This window comes from Peromyscus californicus, unplaced genomic scaffold, assembly GCF_007827085.1.
Source record: "Peromyscus californicus insignis strain IS unplaced genomic scaffold, ASM782708v3 Scaffold_8__1_contigs__length_139910024, whole genome shotgun sequence".
NCBI lineage: Eukaryota > Metazoa > Chordata > Mammalia > Rodentia > Cricetidae > Peromyscus > Peromyscus californicus.
Genome location: NW_026294606.1, coordinates 9,198,446 through 9,220,135, shown reverse-complemented (window position 1 = coordinate 9,220,135; position 21,690 = coordinate 9,198,446). Strand labels below are relative to the sequence as shown.

At 46.2% G+C, this 21,690-nt stretch overlaps 1 long non-coding RNA gene across 1 annotated transcript; it reads right to left on the bottom strand.

Annotated features, from left to right (window-relative positions):
* Positions 1-472: 472 nt before the first annotated feature.
* LOC128102894 (uncharacterized) lies at positions 473-1,545 on the bottom strand. Its single transcript, XR_008215589.1, has 2 exons — positions 1,467-1,545; positions 473-863 (listed from the first exon to the last, which is right to left on the bottom strand). It is a non-coding gene; the product is annotated as an uncharacterized LOC128102894 (long non-coding RNA).
* Between the last annotated feature and the right edge of the window lie 20,145 nt (positions 1,546-21,690).

The window sequence follows — 21,690 nt, the reverse complement described above, 5'->3', positions numbered from 1 at the left end:
AATTAGGATCCTGTCTAAAAACACCAAAACAGAAAAACCTGGCGGCTGGGTATGGTGGCTTATGCCTATATTCCCAGTAGTTAGGAGGCTGAGACTGGATGATCACTGTGAGCTGGAGGGTAACCTAGACTACAAAGTGAGTTCCAGGTACATCTCTAAATCAAAACCAAACAAAAGGAAAGGAAAGGACGGGAAGAAACCAAAGCTCAGTCATGGATGCCTCTGGGAGGGGGTGACCTCAGTACACATCCGGAAGAGTGGAGAGCTGAACAGACAGAGGAAGGTGTGGGGTCTGGAGCAAGCGAACCAAATGCTCTGAGCACCTATCTGCCAGGTATCCTTTCAGTGACTCAACACCAAGGGAAGGTAGCCTGGCCCCGGCCCCACAGCACTGAAGACAGGTAGGCCTGGCCCCTGCCCTCCAGGAGTTTCCGGTTAAACAAACACCCAAGAAAATGCTGACTCGGATAACACAGGGAGCTCTGAAGGTCAACTGTTGACAATCCTGCCAGGGCTGATCCTGGTGAGGGTCAGGAAAGGGCTCCAGGAGAGAATCCTATCAGAGTGAGTGGGAGGGAGAACATTCCAAGGAGAGGGAACAGGCTCCAGAAAGGCCTGGAACGAGGCAGGCAGGCACAGGGGACCTCTAAGGAACTCCAGGCCACTTATGTGGACAGACACACGCAGAGTAAAGGAGAACATGGTGCCAGATGAATCCGACTGTGTAGAGCCTCGGAGATTCCTGTTTCATATCAGGCCAGTGAAGAGACCAGAGAGCCAGCGTCACAGGGATATGGAGAGTCAGGTAAGGTGGCTGTAGTGTTCGGTTAGAGACACAGCTGCGAACTGGAACACACCTTCCTCTGGGGACAAAAGAGTGTTTATACAGCCACAACTCACCCCCACTCCCATCCCCTGACCTCTCAGGACATCCCCCTCCCTGCATTCCAAGGCTCCAGCTAGGACCAGGGTTTCCAGGTCAAGCAGAAAGAAATTGCCAAAAGGGAGCTTTTACTCCCAGCACTCTTGAGGCAGAGGCAGGAGTATCTCTGTGAGTGTGAGGGAGGACAGCCTGGTCTACACAGTGAGTTCCAGGCCATCCAGGGCTACATAGACCCTGTCTCAAAGAAAAAGAAAGAGGAAGAGGAGAAAGAAGGAGGAAGAGGAGGAGGAGGAAGAGGAACTTGCTGATAGGGAGAGCGGTGGAGGGGAGTAGGAGAGGGTTAAAACTTTCATAGATGGGGCTGCAGGCAGCTCAGGGCTGCAGCACGTGCTCAGCACCCACAGACAGGGTGAGTGTTTCCGGGGCCTGTGGACAGATGGCAGGGCAGTCGACAGTGAAAACAGATGCCAACACACTTTGCTAGGCCCTCAAGAAAACAAAAGCAAAAGCTGATCCAGCGCCACTCTAGTCCCACCATCCTGTGCTCTGCACCGAAACCATCCCCAGCCTCTCTCCTACTCACGTTCTGGCCCTTTTCTTATCCCTTCTTTTTCTTCTCTGGTCTCTGGCGTATGAAGGCAATAAATCAGAGCAGAGTCCAGGGGGACATACTGAGATATTGGTGCCACCTCCTGGTGGTCACAGGGAGTGCAGCATCTTATTTTGGCCTGGTTCAGCAGAGGTTTGAGTTGAGAACCTATGAAGCAATTTCTTCTCCAGTTGGTGGCTATCAGGATATTCTTGGAAGGCAGATTTCTGTCTTTTTTTTTTAGACTTATTTATTTTATTTCATGTGTATGGAAGTTATGCTGCATGTATGTCTTCACACTCTGCAGAAGTCAGATAAGATCATCGGATCACCTAGTCACAGATGGTTGTGAGCCAACACATAGGTGCTGGGAATCAAACCCTGGTCCTCTGCAAGAGCAGCAAATGCTCTTAACCACTGAGCCCTCTCTCCTGCTCCCCTAGAGGACAGTTTTCTTTAGAAAGAAGTTGCTAATCCACGCTCAGGGGAATGGCTAAGTAATTGCTTCTATTCAAAGCCCTCCAATGACTTCAGGATTGGGTCTAGGCTCCCTAAGACAACCCAGGCCTGCAGGGTGTGCCTCCTGCACACAGATTTCAGTCTATCCCTCCACAGTCCCAATCCCCTGCATGGGCCCTCCAACCCAGCACAGGGTTGTTCCCTTTGTCTAGAATACTCTCTTCCTCTCTATGGCTTCTCCAAACGTACTCCTCCTTCAGTCCTTCAATTCCCCGACCTCAGAGACCTTCCTGTATCTCTGCCATCGCCATGGGTAGGGGAAAGCGTCTCCTCCAACAGTGGGAACAGTAAATACAAACGCTGAGACAGCTTCCAGGAGATGGAAGAACCAAAGGCTAGAGAGGAAACCAGGGCTGGCAGAGGGGTGCTGACAGCCCTCACGGGCCTTGGTGAGGGCTTGAGTCTCTGGTGAGGCACAGAGGGTTTTCAGGAGCAAACGTCATGATCACGGGTATGTTTGGAAAGATTCCCCTGAAGCTGCCCGGTACAAAGGGGAGAGTAGGTTTAAGTAGAGCAGGACTCCAAGAAGAACTCTAGAGTCCAGCTAGGCGATCCTGGATGGGACCTTCTCTATGTAATTCCCTTGCTAAGTCACATGGAGGGACAGTGCATCATGAAAACCACTCCCCTCTGTCTTTCAGCCAAAATGAAAGCTAAGTAGGACCTACAGAGCTGGCCTTGCAGGTAAAGGTGCTTGCCACCAAACCTGATGGCCTGAATTCAAACTCTGGAACCCATGGTAGAAGCACAGAAGAGAAAGCTGTCCTCTGACCGCCACATGCATACTGGTGCACGTGCCCCCACTCCCCAACTTAAATATATGTTTTGTTTTTAAAGCTGAGTAGTAGTGCCTTTGGGTGACTCAGATCTACTGAGAATCCTTACCACATCCCAGTGAGGGACAGTCCACTCACTGCCCAATGGGCATGTGGAAGTGATGGTTCAGAGAAGTCAGATAGCCTGCCCAAGATTACCCAACCAGAGTTCGAATCTCCTGATCTGGTGACAGCAGCTTCCGGGCCTGAGCTAACAGACCTGCTCCAGCCTCTGCTGACCACCTAGAGGCTGCACCGCTTAGCTGAGCTGGCACAGCAGAGTTCCACCTGGGCAACGAAATATTAGAGAAGACGAATCACTTTTGTGCTGTTTGCAAAAGGGGTGGGGTAATGGACAGTTTGTACCTCTGCCATAGAAAAGTTGGTCTGAGGGATGAAACCTTTCTCCCATATATGTGTACAGATATTCACATATATATATACATAGGCTCTAGAGACTGCATTCCCAGGCTCTTTTAGCATAAAAAAAAACAAAAAACAAAACAAAAACAGAAAAACAACCAGTCAGGCTGCAGTGGCGCACGCCTTTAATCCCAGCACTCGGGAGGCAGAGGCAGGCGGATCTCTGTGAGTTTGAGGCCAGCCTGGTCTACAGAGGGAGTTCCAGGAGCTGTTACACAGAGAAGCCTTGTCTCAAAAAACCATAAATTAATAAACAAACAAATAAACAACCAGAGGGAACTAACTAAACACTTTCAGCCAAACATTATGCTGATTTTATTTATTTATCTACATATTTATTTTTGGGTGTTAGGGACCAACCCAGAACCTTGTGTATGTTACACAAGTATTATACACTGGGTGCAACTCTAGCCGCAAGCATTCCTTTTGAGGCAGGGTCTTACTATACAACCCTGGTTGGCCTAGAATTCACTATGTAGAACAGGCTTGCCTTAAAACTCAGACATGTGACTGCCTCTGCCTCCCAGAGGCCACCACACCCAGCTCAGCTCCCAAGCATTCTTTATCATGTATTACTACCCACTGTGCTGGTTACAAGAGGCCAAAGCAACTAACATGCATCATAACTACGTTACTTAGATATATAATTATAAATAGAAACACAGCTTTAATTGTAAGCACTGAGGATGGAGCTCAGAGCCCAGAACATGCGAGGCAAGTGATATACTGCTGAACAACACCCCCAGTCCCCTATGCTTATTTACTAAATAAATGAGTTACATTGAACCTGTACCTGTGAAACTTCCAAGGCACTGAGTTTGGAACCCTGGGGCAAATCTGGGATAGAGATTGAGCTCAGGAATTGCTGGGGATAGGAGATGCAAGGGAAGATAGGCGAGACCCCTCCCTCAAGGAAAAGGACACGTTGTGTCTGGGAAGCGACAGAGAACTCTTCTGGTTGATGGGAGGTCAGGGTAGGAAAAAAAAAAACCACAAGCCCATCGCATGGAAACCTCATTTACGAGGGGATCAGAGGATGCTGGGATGCTCTGGAAACCCCACTGCTTTCAAAGTCAATGTGATATAAAGGTTGTCAACTGACAGCAGATTTACCAAGGCACACTATCAAAGATCTGAAGCCAGATTACAGCTGGGAAAAAGGTCGACTTGAGGGGAGGGCAGGAGAGGAGATAAGAGGCTGGGCCTGGAGACAGTTGTTTTTTCTCCTAAAAGGGAAAAGAAAAAAAACGGGAAGAGAAGACTGTCTGGGGAAAGAAGGAAGGTGTAAGGGGTGGTACTCTAGCGGAGCAAGAGGCACAAAAACTCAAGGAAGCACGAGTGCGGGTGGGAGGGACTCGGAGGCGAAGAGGATGCTTGGACGGACATCCCAGTCCCGCCCCTCCTGTCTGAGCGCTGACGTCGGAGCGTTGCAAATCCTGATAGATGGACACCGAGCAACAGCTGGATCTGGAGCATACTGGATAGGACAAGAATTGGCCGTCTTTTCCCGCTCCGCCCAGCTTGCAAAACTCACTTTTCTCCAAGGCTCCTCATTACGTGCCAACAACACGGCCTTGGCCCGGGCGGCCGCCGATTGGCCCGTGGAAGCCACGTGACAAAGGCGAGTCAGAGCCGCCCTCCCGGGAATGCGGTCCCACGTGCGTCCTTGGCGGCCGCGTGGTGGTGTTCGCAACGTTATCGTGGGTTTGCAGGGCTCGCCCCTGGGAGGCCCAGACTCCCACGGTCCTGTGCCGCGGGCTGGAAGAGGAAGTGTCCCCAAACCTGGTGCCAGGACATCGTGTCCTTTAGGCTAAGTCTCACGCTTCTCACATGTTTCTCAGGCAGTCAGCATGGGGCCTCTTCAGTGATCCAAGGCTGTGTTTTAATCTGGATGTGGTACCCCAGGCCTGTAATGCCACCGTTGGAAGGTGAGCTCAAGTTCAGCACTGAATACACAATATGGAGATAGCTCGAGGCCAGCGTTGACTACCCAATATGCAGACTCCTAAAAAAGAGAGGAGGAATAGGAAGCAAGGAGGAAAAGAAGTGATGCTTTAGGTTTGGGGGATTAGTTCAGCTGCTAAAGGCTTGCTGGGCGAGTATGAAGACCTAGGTTCGAGCTCCCCCCCCCCCCCCCCCGCCCCACCTCACCCCAAAAAAGCACGGCATGGTGGTGATTTTTTTGTTATACAGCGCAGGGAGGTGGAGACGGGAGGATCGCGGGAACTCACTGGCCCAGCCTAATTGTGATCACCAGGTCCCAGGTGAATGGCTCTTGAGTAGTGATGTGGGAGGTTAACCTCTGGCCTTCACTTGCAACTGCACACTCATTCACCTACACACATTATCATCATCATCATAAGTAAAATATTTTTTAAAGTAGTGTTTTGGTCTGGGGGTGTGGCTCAGCAGCCTACAAGTTATGAGTCCCAGCACCATAAAAAATAAATAACATTTTAGGGACTTGGAAGCAAGCACATCTAGTTGAAATAAGTTGCTCGTCATGTGACCTAGGGCAGATCTTTAGCTTGGTTGATCTTCACATTCCCTTTCTATAAAAGAGGACTCCCTGGAGCTGCCAAGATGGCGGCGCAGTGGGTAAAGGTACTTGCTGCCGATCCTTGACCCGAGTTCAGTCTCTGGAACCAGTATAGTAGAAAGAGGGATCAACTCCTGAAAGTTGTCTTCTGACTCTCACAAGAACACTGTGGCACAAGCCTGCCCACAGACCCACCCATATGCAAAATAAATTCATACATGTCTTTAAAAGCCAAGGGGACTGGAGTGCTGGCTCAGAGATTAAGAGCGCTTGTTCTATCACAAAGATCAGAGTTTGGATCCTAGCACCCAGGGGAGGTGGCTCACAAAACCTATGACCGCAGCTCCAAAGGATCTAATGCCTCTTCTGGCTCCCACAAGTATTGGCACACATGCATGAATTTACACTCATTCATACATAAATAGTAAAGATCTTAGCAGGGTGGTTGGTGATGCACACCTTTAATCCCAGCACTCAGGAGGCTGAGACAGGCAAATCTCTGTGAGTTTGAGGCCAGCCTGAGTTCAGGGCAGCCAGGGCTGTTACACAGAGAAACCTGGTCTCGAAAAACAAAAATAAACAAATATCTTTTAAACACACACACACACACACACACACACACACACACACACACACACCCAAAAAAAAAAACAGGACTCTTAGTTACCTTGTGTTGGAGATTTTGTGGGTGGGTATGGGTGTGGGTGTTACAGCTTTCTGAATCTTGTTTCATTAACTTCCTAAGACTTTTTTTTTTGGGGGGGGGGGAGGCAAGGCTCTCATTATGTAACCTTATTGGCCTTGTAACTAGATATAATCAAATTGGCCAGATAAGAGGGACAGAGTGCTTTGAGCCAGTGACAGCCTATGGCTGACTAGACAATTCGATTATACCTAATTACTAGTCTTCTTCCTCCTCTTCCTCAGTGCTTCACATGCTGAGGTTTTAACCCTTAGTTTGTGTGTGTGTGTGTGTGTGTGTGTGTGTGTGTGTGTGTGTGTGTGTGTGCACTCACCAGAGTGCACATGTGGAGGCCAGAGGTAGATGCCAGGTTTCTTCTGTCACTTGCCACCTTATTTTTTGAGCCAACGATTGATCAGTGAACCTGGATCTTGCTGTTTTGGCAAGGCTGATTGGTCATCGAGCCCAGAACCTGCTTGTCTCTGTCCTCGACTGGCTGGATTGACACAGGTGCTCTCAACTGCTGTCGTCTCTCTAGCTCTCCTTTGGTTTCTGCAGATTGTTTGTTTGAGACAGGGTCTCTCTGTGCAGCCCTGGCTGTCCTGGAACTCGCTCTGTAGCCCAGGCTGGCCTCAAACTCAGAGATCCGCCTGCCTCTGCCTCCCAGTGCTGGGATTAAAAGTGTGCATCACCACCGCCACCTGGCTTGAATCTTTAATTTTCACTGGCATGCATCAACAAAGTTGGAGCCACAGTGTCAGTTTGATTCTGGGTGACTGTTGAATGTCTAGCACCTTAAGACCCCGAGTCAAACACAACTGGGCTGAGAAATGTCCCACTGTGGATCAACAAGATACCTTCGCAGGTAAAGGCATGTGCTGCCAAGCCTGAATAGTGATGTCTTAGCCACTGCTCTATTACTGTGAAGAAGAGACACCATGACCAAGGCAATTCTTTTTTTTTTTTTTTTTTTTTTTTGGTTTTGCGAGACAGGGTTTCTCTGTGTAGCTTTGCGCCTTTCCTGGAACTCACTTGGTAGCACAGGCTGGCCTCGAACTCACAGAGATCCGCCTGGCTCTGCCTCCCGAGTGCTGGGATTAAAGGCGTGCGCCACCACCGCCCGGCATCAAGGCAATTCTTATAAAAGAAAGTATTAGCCGGACGGTGGTGGTGCATGCCTTTAATCCCAGCACTCAGGAGGCAGAGGCAGGAGGATCTCTGTGAGTTCGAGGCCAGCCTGGTCTACAGAGTGAGTTCTAGGATAGCCAGGACTGTTTCACAGAGAAACCCTGTCTTGGCAAAAAAAAAAGAAAGAAAGAAAGAAAGAAAGGGAGAGAGAGAGAGAGAGAGAGAGAGAGAGAGAGAGAGAGAGAGAGAGAGAGAAAGGAAGGAAGGAAGGAAGGAAGGAAGGAAGGAAGGAAGGAAGGAAGGAAGAAAGAAAGAAAGAAATAAGGAAAGAAAGAAAGAAAATATTTTATTGAAAGCTTGCTTATAGTTTCAGAGGATTAGTCCATTATCATCATGGCAGGAAGCATGAGGGCACGAAGGCATGGAGCTTGGAGCTTACTTCCTGGTCTATAGGTAGGCAAGCAGAGAGAGAGAGAGACACTGAGCTTGATATAGTTTTTTGAAACCTCAAAGTCCACTGCCAGTGACGCACCTACTCCAACAAGGCCATATCCCCTAATCCTTTCCAAACAGTTGCACTAACTGATGACTAGGCATGCCAAAATCTTATGGAGGCCATTCTCAAACCACCATGCCTGACAATCTGAGTTAGATACCTGGATGCCACATGGTGAAAGGAGAGAACCAATTTGTCCATGTTATACTCTGGACTTTATGCTTGTATGCCTACACACACACAGAGACAGACAGACAGACAGACAGACACACACACACACACACACACACACACACACACACACACACACACACACAGAGTCAGTGTACTTTAAAACAGAAAGAAAGGTTCCATTGTACTTAAAACTTCTGCATTAGCAAGATTTATGTCCAACCAGGGTTCCCGGGGAAAACTTCTAGAAGCCTTGAGATACTGGCAACAGTTCTCAGAAGACATACACAATTAAACACTGTGGGTGAAGAAGACCAGCTTGTCCTTGGATCGGACAGTTCTCTCTCGAGGCTGCAATGTACATTTCTCCCCAGCAAGAAAACATAGGGGAAATGGAGATTGTCCACCCAGCCAGGGGACCTTTCAGCAATCAGGAGTGGCTGATGGAAATGCAGGAGCCACAAAGCTATCCCAGAGCCTGTCAGAACCAGATTGGGCTCCAGTGGCAGCCATGACAGGTCAGAACATGGCCACGTTCCCTTTTGGGCCTGAGGGGACCTGAGTCCATGCAGGCTAGCCCTGAGACCATGGGGAATGTGGGAATGTACCATGATGCCACAGCAGCTGCAACACACCAGAGTGAAAAGGCTGGATGGCATGAACAATGATTGGATTATGGAGAGCTAAATGAGATGAATCTGTCACTGTACCTGGTGAATGACTTTCCCTTTGGAGAAGATGTGCCCGGATGTGGTTGCAAAAACAAACAAAAAACCAACTTCACAGAGGTCTAGCTTACTAAACCAGTAAGTTTACTGAGATCTTACAGGAGTTCAGGTAAAAGGTCACTAGAAGAGCCCGGGTGACCTGAGAGGCAGCGGCCTCCTCTGAGCTCCTGTAGAACCCGCAGGCAGGCGGCTGGCTGGAGACGGCCCCCTTCCTGGCAGTTGTTTTGGGCTTCTAGCACCTTGGGCAAATGCCTTGTGAAACTTGCAACTTACTAACTTTGCGAGCCTGGAGAGCTTCATTAGCTTCCCAGATCTTCTATTTTTTTTTTTTTTTCATTTTAAAGACAGGCTCTGACTAGGTAGTGGTAGCACACATCTTTAATCCCAGCACTCAGGAGGCAGAGTCAGGTGGATCTCTATGAGTTGGAGGCAAGCCTGGTCTACAGAGTGAGTTTAGGACAACAAGGGTCATACAGAGAAGCCCTATCTCAAAGCAAAACAAAACAAACAAAAAAATCCAAGTTCCCACGATGCAACCCTGGCTGGCCTCAGATTCACAGAGAGCGACCCACCTCTGCCTCCCCAATTCTGGGAGTACAAAGGCTTGCGCTGCCAAGCCAGGAAGCTCTCTCTCTGTCCCTCCAGCCCTTCTCTTCCCTCCAGTGAGGAAGGAGGTACTCAAAGGTGCTGAGCATCACTGTTTGTTTGTTTGTTTGTATGTTTGTTTTGAGACAGGGTTTCTCTGTGTAGCCCTGGCTGTCCTGGAACTTGCTCTGTAGACCAGGCTGGCCTCAAACTCAGAACTCAGAGATCTGTCTGCCTCTGCCTCCCAAGTGCTGGGATTAAAGGCAAGCACCACCACCCAGCCAGCCAAACATTACTCTTTTGACAAACAGTTGACACAAGTGAGGAGATTTTTTTTTTGAGATATATCTGATGTTGTTGTTCATGGTATATTGGTCTTTTAGTATGCTCTTAAGCGATAGGATACCAAATGGCACTTGCTTGGAATGAATAACTATGGGCCTCTAGACATCTTACTCCCTCTTGAGCAACTTACAGATTTGGAAAAGCATCTAGAAAAAAAAATTAAAATAACTGTTAGAGAAGATTTGTCTTTTTTTAATTAAAAAAGATTGGTTTATTTTATTTTATGTATATGTTTTGCTCACATGTATGTCTGTGTACCACATCTGTGTCTGATGCCCTCAGAAGTCAGAAAAAGCAGTGGGATCCCCAGGAACTGAAGTTATGGACCATTGTGAACTGACATGTGGGTGCTGGAAATCAAACCCTGTCCTCTAAAAGAACAATTGTTCTTAGCCACAGAGCCCTCTCTCCAGCTCCCTGTTAAGGAGTTTAAACAAAGTCACTCTGTCTGGTGGGAAAGGGTACACTTAGGATACCTAAAATTGTGTGAAAATCCCAGTTCCAGTGGTGAGTTACATTCCTATGGGGAGGTCATAAAACCTGAGGCCTCACACACCATGAAGACTATTGCCATTGCTGTTGGTTGTATGTCTACTGTGATGGCTGTTCTTGGTTATCAACTTGACTACATCTGGAATTAACTAAGACACAAAAATGGAGTGGCACACTTATGAGGGATTTTTGCTTAATTTGAAGTGGGCAGATCCATGTCTATTCTGGATCTTTGAGGCAGGAAGACACATCTTTAATCCAGATATTTTGATCTGGGAAAACCCACCTCTAATCCAGGCCACACCTTCTGCTGGAAGACTATATAAGGACACCTTTGAAGAAGGAAGCTTTCTTGTTCTTTGCCTGCTTAGCCTTGCCTCACTAGCAAGTCCATTCCTTCCCTGGTGTTAGAACATACTACTTTGGGATTCCAGCATCTACTGAAGACCAGCTGAGACACCTAGCCTTAAGGACTGAGCAACTACTGGATTCTTGGACCTTCCATTCATAGGCAGCCATTGTTGGATTAGATGGACCACAGTCTGTAAGTCATTCTAATAAATCACCCCCCCCCCTCTCTCTCTCTCTCTGATATAATGGATTATTGTTTAGCCACAAGTGGAAGAAAATAGATACTCTCTTCAAGGTTCAGGAAATGTCACAGAAGAAGATCTAGAAAAACTGTGAGAGTCAGATGTGAGGCATGATGGCGCACGCCTTTAATCCCAGCACTCAGGAGGCAGAGGCAGGCAGATCTCTGAGTTCCAGGCCAGTCTGGTCTACAGAGTGAGATCCAGGACAATAAGGGCTACACAGAGAAACCCTGGTTGTTTGGGGGGTTTTTTGGTTTTTTTTGGGGGGGTTGTCTGTTTATTTTTGGGGAGTTGTGGTTTTGGTTTGGTTTGGTTTGGTTTTTGTTTTTTTGAGACAGGGTTTCTCTGTGTAGCTTTGGAGCCTGTCCTGGAACTCACTGTGTGGACCAGACTAGCATCGAACTCACAGAGATCCACCTGGCTCTGCCTCCCAAGTGCTGGGATTAAAGGTGTGCACCACCACTGCCCGGCCATTACAAGATTTTCAAAAGCATACTTCCAGGTTATAAAAGCAGTAACAGTGGCTAAGAACAGTACAATCTCTGAGCTTCTAAGATGTATAGGGAGCTCTGGAGATACAGCTTTCCTGTGTCTTCATCCATGCTAGGATGAACTTTTGGATTATGCAGCTGCCTTTGAGTTATTCATGCTTCTGTAAAGTAATCACTCACCCATACTCCTGTAAGTAATCAACTCATTGGTTCATTAAACAAGACGTGGGTGGAATTGTCTCTTGGGTTCGTCTGTCCTTGGTACTCTCTGGAGTGAATAGTTGTTCCTTAACATCTATGTGGGGAAGCTCAAACAACTTCTGGACAACTTAACTCTGACTCAAAATAAAAAGTAAAAAGAGAGATGTGGATAAAGCTCAGTGGTGGAGTGCTTGCCTAGCATTCGTGAGGCTCTAGGTTTAATCCATGATATTCTAGAACCAGAAAAAAACCAAAAAACAAAAAAAAACCAACAGTGATCACCTTCATGATCCTCCAGTACTTCCTTTCTGTCCCACCCTCTGCCCGAGGCTCACTGATACAACACAGTAGCCAGGCCTCTAACCCGTCAGTATCCAATCCCAAGGCTTCCAGGTCTGATTATGGAGACGCTCTGGAACTTCAGGCCTCTGTAGCTTTCTCTAGGCTGAGTTACCAACTCTAGATCCACCAACTGAACCTATGTGAGGGGTGCCGAGACAGAAGGAGCCAGGGCTCTTTTCAACTGTCAGAACTCAGGTGGTCATTCCACTGTGCATGGAGTTTCTCACTGCCTCTCTTACCCCTACAATGACTTCCAGTCCCAAGACCTACTCCCTCCATGATGACTGTCCCAGGACCAACACAGTGCTCACTCTCTCCCCTGACCCGTTTCCATATTTTCATATTTTCTGTGTCTTCAACCACAAGCATAGTATCTTTCCTCCATTCTCAAAGCCTCTCCAAAACGGAAATGGCAAAACAAAACAAAACAAAACAAAAACCCAAGAAACAGATACCAGCCTTGTGAAAGAAGCACTTTTTATAAATTATTTTTTATTTTGTGTGTATGTTTGTGCACTGCATGCATGCTTAATGCCCAAGAAGGCCAGAAGAGGGCATCAGGACCCTTAGAACCCCAGTTACAGGCAGTTTTGAGCAGTCATGTAGGTTCTGAGACTCCAACGTAGGTCCTCTGGAAGAATAGCAAATGCTCTTAACCTCTGAGTTGTCTCTCTGCTCTTTTGTTGTTGTTGTTTTTAATTTGTTTGAGACAGGAACTCCTTGTAAAGATCCTGCTGACTTTGACCTCCTGGTGCTTCTGCTCAGCCTCATAAGTGTGGGGGATTATAGGAGTGCCCCCTTCACAGAAAAAGCATTTTTGTGTCCATGTGAAGATACTGAAATTAAATACAAAGCTTCACACATGTTAGGCAACTGCTCTTTATTGTTGTTGCTATTTATTATTATTGTTATTGTTATTATATTTACTTTTATTTTATATATTGCTTATATAAAGTAATTAACTTTTTTTTTTTTTTTTTTTTTTTTTTTTTTTCGAGACAGGGTTTCTCTGTGTAGCTTTGCGCCTTTCCTGGAACTCACTTGGTAGTCCAGGCTGGCCTCGAACTCACAGAGATCCGCCTGGCTCTGCCTCCTGAGTGCTGGGATTAAAGGCGTGCGCCACCACCGCCCGGCGTAATTAACTTTTAGTTTGAGAAAGAAACTAAGTTACTATTATTATTTAGTAATTAAGTTTGAGTTGGAGAAAGAAACTAAGTTGTTGTTGTTGTTACTATTATCATTTAGTAATTAAGTTTTAGTTGGAGAAAGAAACTAAGTTGTTGTTGTTACTATTATTATTTAGTAATTAACTTTAAGTTTGAGAAAGAAACTAAGTTGCCCAGCTGGCCTTGAATTTCTAATCCTCCTGTACAGCCTCTAGAGTGACTGAGATCACAGACCTGCAGCAGTGGCCTGGGGAAAGGATTCTTGCCAGAAGTTCTAACCCAAGCTGCCCCAGTCCCCGACTCTGTGTCCATTTTTCAGAAGAGAAGGGGACGTGGGAGAGGTTAGATGACACACCATAAGGAAATACCTGCCCACTTCAGAACATGGGCCTGCTCAGAGTAACTGGCCCAGTCACATCAAAAGTCCAGCACTAGCTGGGTGTGATGGCGCACACTGCAATCATCCCGCCCCTAAGGGGAAGGCAGGAAGATTGCCATCAGTTTAAGACTCGCTCAAACTACACAGCAAGACTCCGTCACAAAGAAAGCTAGACAAGGGACAGGTGTGGTGGCTCATCATACCTCTGATACCAGAGCTTAGGAGGCAGAGGGAAGTAGATCTCTGGGTTTTAGACCAGCCTAGTGCAGATAGTGAGTTCCAGGCCAGTTGGAGATACATACCTGTCTCAAGAAAGGGGAAAAAAAAAAAAGCCAACTTCTAGTATGCTTGTAATTCTAGGAGTCATGAGGTGGAGGCAGAAGGGTCATGAGTTCAAGGAATTAAAGGCTAACCTGGTCTGATGAGACTCCGTAAGGAAATAAATAAGAGAATGTGTGTAGTTGGATGGCATGGTGCATATGTTTATAGTCCCACCTCTTGGGGGACAGAGGCAGGAAAATTGACCTGAGTTCAAGGCCAGCCTGGGCTACAAAGTGAGCCCCTATGGGCACAGTAGCATATGTATATTCTCAGCACTCGGGAGACTGAGGCAGGAGCCTAGATATCTGAATATGTGAACAACTTTCACAATTCAACAATAAGACAAATTTCCTTTTCTTCTCCTTTTTTTAAAATTTTTATTTTGAGACAGGGTCTCACTAAATATCCCTGGCTGGTCTAAAACACATTCTGTAGAATAGGCTGTCCTAAACTCAGAGTGGTCTACCTACCTCTACCCCTGGGGCCTTAGATTAAAGGTGTGTGCCACCACATTTGGATCAAGTTCCCCTCCCCTTTTTTTGAGACAAGATTTCTCTGTGTAATCCTGGCTGTCCTGGAACTTGCTCTGTAGACCAGTCTGGCCTCAAACTCTGAGATCCACCTGTCTCTGCCTCCTACATGCTGAGAAAAAAGGTGTGTGCCACCACTTCCCCAATTTTTAACAAAAAGCAAAGAATCTAAACAGAGATTTCTTCAAAGAAGAAATATAAATGTAAAAAGCCAGTAAGAAATCAAGTGTGGCGGCACAGTGCTTGCAATAGCAAATCCTGTAATCACAGCATTTAGTAGGCAGCAGCAGCAGGAGAATCAGGAGTTCAAGGAGGCCAGCCTGGGCTACATGAGACTGGATCTGAAAAACAAAAAAGCCAACAAACATCGAAAAGATGCTCAACACCATTAGTCACTAAACAAATGCAAATTTAAACCATAATGAGTTGCCACTTTATAGGGAAAAAAGGCTGTTGAACTCAGAATCCTCATGCACAGCTCCTGGGAAAGAGAACTGGCATGCATCTCTGGTGACTGCTAAGTAGAGAGTTTTCACACAGCCCAGCAGTTCTACTCTTGGGTACACACTCAAGAGAACTGAAGGTATATATACCCCTGTAAGAACCCATCCATGGGGAGCGGAGATATGCTTCAGTGGTTTAAGAGTGTGGACTGTGCTTACAGGAGACTCAGGTCTGATTCCCAGTCCTGGACGCAGGCAGCTCACAACAGCATGTAATTCTAGTTCCAGGGAGATCTGATACCTTTTGTTGGTCTCCAGGGGCACTGCACTCAAGTGCACAACCCTCCACTGAGACACACATATTAACATAAAGGTTATGCTGTACTATGGCTGATTTTGTTTAAAATATATTTAGCCAACTGATACACTTTGTGATACTTAAACTTTTTTTGTGCCAAGTTTAAAAAAAAAAGCAAGCCAGGCGGTGGTGGCGCATGCCTTTAACACCACCACTCGGAAGGCAGGGGCAGGCAGATCTCTGAGTTTGGTTCCAGTCTAGTCTACAGAGCAAGATCCAGGATAGCCAATGCTACACAGAGAAACCCTATCTTGAAAAAAACAAAACAAATAAAAACGAAAAACCCAAAAGCAAAAAGTATGTACATGAATGTTCATGGCAACATTTTATATAGTCCTAAAGTGAAAGCCATTGTTCATCAATGGGAAAACAAAATGTGATGTAGTTATGCAATGGAATATTAGTCATAAAAGGGAAGGAGGAATGAACACACAGTGCATAGGTGGACTTGAAAACACGCTAAGTCTCACCTGGCTTAATGACTCCTGTTTGCAGTCTCGGCACCTGGGAGGCTGAGGCAGGACGAACTGTGCTGCATAATGATTAGTTGGAAGCTGGTGGGATTTTTGTCTGGAGGGAGCAGGGAGGAAGAAGACAAAGAAGGAGAGAGAGAAAGGCTGAGTTAAAGAAGTTAGGTATAAAAACCTTACACTGCTGGGCGATGGCGTGGCAGGGAGCCGCCCAGCACTTGGAAGACAGAGACAGGCAGATCTCTGTGAGTTCAAGAACAGCCTGATCCACAGAGTGAGTTCCAGGTCTGCCAGGGCTGTTATGCAGAGAAATCCTGTCTTGAAAAACCAGAAACAAACAAAAAACAAAACAAAGAAAAACCCCCCAAACCCAAGCCATACATACACACACAAAAGTCTTATATTTTTTGTAATTTTTTTTGGTTTGGTTGTTTTGTTGTTGTTGTTTGTTTGTTTGTTTGTTTTTGAGACAGGGTCTCTATGTAGTCCTGGCTGTTCTGGAGGTTGCTACATAGACTAGGTTGGTCTCAAACTGACAGAGATTCTCCTACCTCTGCCTCTCGAGTGCTGGAATTAAAGGCATGTCCCAACACGCTCAACTTAGCTTTCTTTCTTCAGGTAGGATCTCACGACACAGCCGAGGCTGGCCTCTAGCTTTTACGGCAACCCTTCTGCCTAGCTTCCTGAGGGCCTGAGAACCCTGAGCCTCCACTCCTTGTTTTGTGTCTCTTCATTGTGTGTGAGTGCCTGTGTGTTCAGAAGACAGTATTGGATGTCTTTCCTTAGACACCGCCCACCTCTCTCTCTTTCTCTCTCTCTTCCTTCCTTTAGGGTCTCTCACTGGCCTGGAACTTGCCAAGCAGGCTGTAACTGGGGCCAGTGAGTCCCAAGGCCCTGCGAGGCTCTGCCTTCCCAATACTCAAGGGCAAGCACCACACCCAACTTTTTTTTTTTTAAACATGGCTCTCGGAAATTAAACTTAACATTCTTGTGCTTGCAAGGGAAGCAATTTACTGAGTTGTCTTCCTAGCTTATAAATCTCCATTTCTCTGTGTGTGTATGGTGTGTGTGTGTGTGTGTGTGTGTATGTATATATATGTATGTTTCTCTGTGTGTATGTATATGTGTGTGAGAGTGTATGTGTGTGTGTATGTCTCTGTGTGTGGTGTATACATATGTCTGTGTGTATATTTGTATGTATGTATGTATGTATGTATGTATTTGTGTATGTTTCTGTGTGTATGTATATGTGTGTGTGAGTGTAGTGTGTATATGTGTATGTGTGTGTGTATATGTCTCTCTCTGTATGTGGTGTGTTTGTATGTATGTGTACATATTTGTATGTGTGAGTGTATGTGTGGTGTGTGTATGTGTGTGCCATGTGGAAGTCAAAGGCTGACGTCAGGCATCTTCAATTGCTCTTCAACTTCTTTAATTAAAAATAAATATATATTGCCAATTGTGGTGGCACACACTTAATTCTGGCATTTGGGAGGCAGAGGTGGGCCAATCTCTGTGAGTTCAAAGCCAGCCTGATCTAATGAACAGAAACACCCCTTACTCACTGGCTAGATCCCATATAAAAAAAGAAAAACTAGACAATAAATCAAATAGACTGGCCAAAGACTTGGGGAAAGGCTGAGGAAAAGCAGGAATGAGTCTAGTAAATGCTCGAACAGCTACTGGGCTGCTCAGAAAAAACAGAGAAGCATGGGGAAGGCCAAGGGAGCCTGACATACCATGGGCTGGGCGACATGCTCAAGGGCACAAACCTGGGGTAGAGGCATGCCTTCATCTTTGACTATGCGTTTCTAAAAGAAAACAAGTTCAAGGATAGTGCAGAGACAGAACAAAACTCTTATCCCAGGAGATTTAAGGTTGTTTTCCACCTTTATGTGGCTTCCAGAGCTGAGGCCAGGTCACCAGGCTTTCGGAGCAAACACTACCTGCTAACCCATTTTCATTTCATTTCATTTTAGTTTATTTGCTTATTATTATTGAGATAGAGTCTTACTGTGGAGTCCTGGCTAGCCCAGAACTCATTAAGTAGGCCAGGCTTGCCTCCTCAGTGCTGAGGTTAAAGATATGCACCACCACACCTGGCCCCATCTCATTTTAATTAATATATTTACTTTTGGTTTTCTGAGACAGGGTTTCTCTGTGTAGCCCTGGTTGTCCTGGAGCTCGCTCTGTAGACCAGGCTGGCATCAAACTCAGAGATCGGCCTGTTTCTGCCTCCTGAGTGCTAGAATTAAAGGCATGCACCACCACCCCTGCCTATTTTTTTAATGATTTATTTATTTATATTTTATGTGCATTGCTGTTTGCCTGCATGTATGTCTGTGTGAGGGTGCTAGATCCCCTAGAACTGGAGTTACAGACAGTTGTGAGTTTCCATGTGAGTGCTGGGATTTGAAATCAGGTCCTCTTGAAGAGCAGCCAGTGCTCTTAAATGTTGAGCCATCTCTCCAGCCAAAGGTGGACTTGTTTTTAAGAGTGTTGTGAATACGCTGAAAACCACTGGCTTAAATTTTTTATTACATATTTAATTTTATGTGTATATGTGTCCCTGTATAAGTGTGTCACACTGTACATGTGGAGGCCAGAGGACGACTTGTAAGAGTTGGCTCTCTCCTTCAACCTTGTGGGTCCCAGGGGTCAAACTCAGGTTGTAAGTCTTGGTAGCAAATGTCCTTATCCTCTGAGCCACTCACTGGGTTGTATATGTATTTAGAGAGGTGAATTTACAATATATTACTTATATCTCAATAAAAAGATATATATGCATGTTGACTCACCCTTCTAATCTCAGCACTCAGGATGGGGAAGCAGGAAGACCAGGAGTTCAAGGTTATCCTCAGCTACATAGCAAGGTTTGAAACTAGTGTGGGCTATCTGAGACCCGTCTCAAAACAAAAACAACTACAGAGCTCAAGGAAGCAGGTGGGGGTGGTTGGGGAACTGAGTTTCTTTTGTCCTTTTAAGGACATACCACATACCAGCCATACCACTCTTGGGCATATATCCAAGGAATGCTCAATCATACCACAAGGACACATGCTCAATTATGTTTATAGCAGCATTATATGTAATAACCAGAACCTGGAAACAACCTAGATGCCCGTCAACTGAAGAATGGGCTAAGAAAAATGTGGTACATATACACAATGGAGTACTACTCAGCAGAGAAAAACAATGACAGCATGAAATTTGCATGCAAATGGATAGAACTAGAAAATATCATCCTGAGTGAGGTAACCCAGACCCAGAAGGACAAACATGGTATGTACTCACTTATAAGTGGATACTATATATAAAGCAAAGGACAATCAGACTGCAACTCACAGATCCAGGGAGGCTACCTAGCAGGGGGGGACCCGAGGATGACTGTACTATGGCTTATAATAAGATTTGGTTTTACTCAATCACTGGGCAAGCATTAGTGAAACATTTCACTATTAGGATAAGAATGTGTACTGTATCAAGCTGATGATAGAAAAAAAAAGAGAATCTTTCTTTTCTTTGCTGGGTTGGACTTTAGGCCTCACAGACTAGGCAAGAACTCTACCCCTGGGGTATACCCCAACCTTCTCTAGTCTCTTCAGAAAGCCCACCTCTGCCAGGATGCTGTCCTTGCTCTGCCTAATCCTGGGTTCACCCAGGGTGTGTAAAGAGTCTTCTGAGCATGGCTGATACTAGTAGAATAAATTTCCAGAACTTTGTCTTCCAAAATCCCCTGTTGAAGATGGAACTCAGGGCCTCATGTGTGCTAGGCAGTCTCTCCACCACTGAGTAACACCCCAAAGCCAGTACACTGGTTTTAATTGAGAAACAGAGTCCACTCTTTTCTGACTGAAAGTCAGTATGACTGGGCCGAGGGAGTTGACGATGGAGCCTAGTTTTGCCATCTGGAGCCTTTTGTGTCAATTTGATAGAGATGCCTGGTCCAGCACCCTGGAGGCTGTAGCAAGATGACTGAGAATTTGAAATCAGCTTGGGCTTCAGTGTGAGACCTTGTATCAAAAATAAATAGATTAATAAATAAGTAAAATAAGAAAATAAATGCCATTTCAAATCTGTGAGTTATGTGGAACTCAGGGCCTGGTATACTGACAAGTACCCTATCACCGACCTACCTCATCCAGCCACTCTAGATCTTTATTTTATTTTATTTATTTTTTAAGATTTATTTATTTATCATGTATACAGTGTTCTGTTTGCATGTATCCCTGTAAGCCAGAAGAGGGAGCCAGATCTCATTACAAATGGTTGTGAGCCACCATATGGGTGCTGGGATTTGAACTCAGGACTTCTGGAAGAACAGCCAGTGTTCTTAACCTCTGAGCCACCTCTCCAGCCCCACTCTGGATCTTTAAAGGGGTCCAGGGTCAATGAGGTACAGCATAGCTGCTGAACAGGAGCTTTGCTAAGCAGGAGCAAAGTGGTTCTCAAACAATGGGTCTCAACCCCCTTGGGGTCAAACGACCCTTTTACAGGGGTCCCCTAAGACCATCGGAAAACACAGATATTTACATTACAATTCATAACAGTAGCACAATTACAGTTATGAAGTAGCAACAAAAATAACTTTATGGTTGAGGTCACCACAACATGGGGAGCTGTATTAAAGGGCCACAGCACTAGGAAGGTCGAGATCCACTGGTCTAGATCTAGTCTCTAGTACCACTATCACCACCACAGAAAGGAAGATCACCTACTATCCTTACCTCTAGACTTGTTGTTTTTTCAGACAGGGTCTCAAACAGTCCAGGCTGGCCTCAAACTGATTATTTAGCTCAGGCTGGCTTTGAACTCCTGATTCTCCTGCCTGTGCCTCTCACTCGCCATCATTACAGGCGTGTTCTGCCATTTCTGGTGCTTCTTGTTTTTTCCCCTCTTTTTCCATTTACTCTCCAATCTACCTGAAGCAGGTTCCTGTCGGTTCACCAAGCCTTCATCCAGAGTCTCATCACCTTCATCTTTCCTGGCCTTCTTAGTGGAAACAGCGCCATCCCATCGCTTACAGAGTCGGCCACAGGCAGGCCATACCTCTGTCTGCTCTGTCCAGCAAATGTGATCTCCTCCTGTTAAAGGGAGGTGATGGCTGGGTGAGCTGTAAAAGTCAACTCTTAGGCTGAAGGCACACCATTTCCTGGCTGCAGGAATTTGCTGATGCCAGTCCCTCAGGCTGCTCAAGCCCTGCACTCTCCCACCTTCCCCTCCCCAATGGAATCAGGGTAGAGATGCGCCCAACAAAATCAGATGTCCATGGAAGGAGCTGGATGGGTGGGGGAACGTACTTAGTGGAAAGCCACAGCTGTTCTGCTAAGGCCCAGGCCAGGCTGGTCCACTTCCCATAGTCTGTCTTCTCATACGTTTGGTGGGTGTTTGTCTTTGACTCAGTGTCTCATATCTTGACAAGGTTGTCTTTGAACTTGCTATATATTGCAGGATGGCCTTGAACTTCCCATCGTCCTGTTTCTGACACAAAGTGCTAATGTTGCAGGTGTGTGCCACCAAGCACGGCCTACTTTTGTTACTGTCAACTTCTCTTCTGTTGTTTCTTTGTTTATATACAACGGGGGTTGACCCTAGAAAACCTTCAAAACAGGTCAGATGCAGGCTGGGGGTGAGGGAGGGATAGAGCAGAGTTAGGATTGTTTTCTGGTGACGTTCTTTGAGTCTCAATGCTTTAAGCTTAGTCTTAGAGGCTAGGGAACTGTGTGCCCTATGTCTTGTTGTAGGGGCTCTCCCACTGGCTGAGACCAGATTGAGAAGCAATAGTACCACAAAGGATCATGTTTTTAGCTGATGGGCAACACCTTTAAGAGAAGGCTTCTTCTTCTTCTTCTCCTTCTCCTTCTCCTTCTTCTTCTTTTTCAAAACAAGGTTTCTCTCTGTAGCCCTGGCTGTCCTGGAACTCACTCTGTAGACCAGACTGTCCTGGAACTCACAGAGATCCACCTGCCTCTGCCAGACTTGAGGAGGCATCTTCTACACC